Here is a 2,500-nt window from a genome sequence, read left to right as displayed (position 1 = left end):
TCCATGCGTTGTTTTTTCAACTTGTTCAGCATGAATCCTTCACACAAACACACACACACACACACACACACACACACACACACACACACACACACACACACATATATATATATATATATATATATATATATATATATATATATATATATATATGTATGTATGTATATATGCATACGTATAAACAGTACTTTACTTTACTTTACTGCAGTGCCTGTCTTACGACGTTGGCGATCATGGCCCGCCATTCTTTCCGGTCTTCCATCATTCTGAGAACATCCACAGCTCTCAATCCTCTTCCTATTCGTTCTATCAAGCATTCTATGAACTTCTTTCTTTGTCTTCCTCTTGCTCTCTTTCCTTCGATCTTTCCCGTCATACAATCATATTCCTTTTTTTTGCACGCATCACGTGTCCAATAAATTGCATCTGTCTTTTCGTTATTTCACTTATAATTTCTCGTTTCGCTCCTGCTCTTCTCATGACTTCCTCATTTGATACTCTCTCAGTCCACGGAATTCTCATCATTCTTCTAAGGCACCACATTTCAAAGGCTTCTAGTTTCTTCTCTATATTTTTCTTCATAGTCCAAGTTTCACAACCATACAACACAGTAGACCACACAAAGCATTTTACTAATCTAGCTCTAATATTTATTCCTATTCCTATGTTTGTTACCACTTTTTTCAAATTTCCAAAGGCATATTTTGCTATGCCAATTCTCTTCTTTATTTCTTGATCACATACACCATCTTCTATTACTAGACTTCCGAGGTATTGGAATTTATTTACTTGTTTTATTTCATTCCCATCTATGTTAATTTGTACTCTCAATTGTTCCTTTCTTTTTGTTATGCCCATTACCTCTGTTTTATTAAAATTGATTTTTAGACCTCTATTGTTGCATGCAGTGCTTAATCCTTCCATCAGACTTTGTAGTTTTTCCTCAGAGTCAGCAATTAATGCTGTATCGTCTGCATATCGGATATTATTTACATTCATTCCCCCTATTTTAATTCCATCCATTTCTTCGATGTCTTGCATGCACTTTTGTCCATAGAGTGAAAAGAGATCTGGGGAGAGAACGCACCCCTGTCTCACTCCTCTCTTTATGTTTATCCATTCAGTCGTTTCATTTCCAATTTCCACATTCGCTTTTTGGTCCCAATATAAATTAGCTATTAATCTTACATCCTTTTTATCCACCCCTATGTTTTCAAGCATAATGATAATTTCTTCATGTCTTACCGTGTCAAAAGCTTTTTCAAAATCAATGAAACCTATGTACAAGTCTTTTCGCATTTCTATTGCCCTTTCTATTACTGTTCTTTGTAAAAATATAGCATTTGTAGTTCCTTTCCCCTTTTTGAATCCACATTGCTCTTCTGGTATGTGTTCATTAATTTTATTTCTAATTCTGTTTAAAATTACCCTTAATATTATTTTTGACAACTGACTCATTATGCTGATGGTTCTGTGGCACCTGGTTTTTTGGGTATGGTTATGAAGGTGGATTCTCTCATGCGTTCGGGTATGTATCCAGAATTGTAAATTCTATTAGTCAATTTCGTTATTTTATCTATTGCACCATCACCTGCTGCTTTGATCATTTCTATGGCTATTTCATCTTTCCCTGTCGCTTTTCTGTTCTTCATACTTTTCATTGCATGCAGTATTTCTTCTCTCATTATTTCAGGACCTTCCAACTCGCCCTCATATTCAGGCTTCATTCCTCTTCCATCGCCATACAATTCGCCAACATACTCCACCCATCTTGCAAGTACATCCTTAAAATCCATTAAAACCTTTCCCTCTTTGTCCTTAATTGTTGAGCTTCTTGTCATTCTTCTTTTTCCTGATATCTGTCTTACTCTCTCATACATTTGTCTAGGATTTAATTTTTCCATTTGCTCAATTTCCTCACATAATTGCTGTATCCATTCCTCCTTTCTCTCTTTACATTTCCTCTTAATCTCTTGATCTATTCTCTTATAGATTTCTGCATTTCCTTTCATCTTTCTCCTCTCGTCCATTAAATCTAAAATTTCTTCAGTCATCCATTTCTGTCTACCTCTTTTCTGGTATAAACAGTACATACATACATACATACATATATATATATATATATATATATATATATATATATATATATATACATATGTATGTATGTATATATATGTATATATATACAGTATATAATATATATATATATATATATATATATATATATATATACATATATATATATATATATATACACACATATATATATATAACACACACACAGTAATTTGAGACGTTCCAAACATTACGGTACGGTTGGTAAAACAATACCAGAAGATAACATTAGTGTAGAGTTTCTTCAAGATGCAGGAGAGATTGCGGCAGTAAAACTGGCCAATCTATTTAGCAAATGTCTACGTGTCAGTAAAACTCCGGAATACTGGAAAAAAAGCAACAATAATATTAATACTCAAAAAGGGAGACACAAAAGACAAAGAAT

This window comes from Penaeus japonicus, unplaced genomic scaffold (genome assembly GCF_977035675.1).
Source record: "Penaeus japonicus unplaced genomic scaffold, GWHDUDI00000001_assembly GWHDUDI00000016, whole genome shotgun sequence".
Taxonomy (NCBI): domain Eukaryota; kingdom Metazoa; phylum Arthropoda; class Malacostraca; order Decapoda; family Penaeidae; genus Penaeus; species Penaeus japonicus.
Note: the sequence above shows the minus strand (reverse complement) of the source record.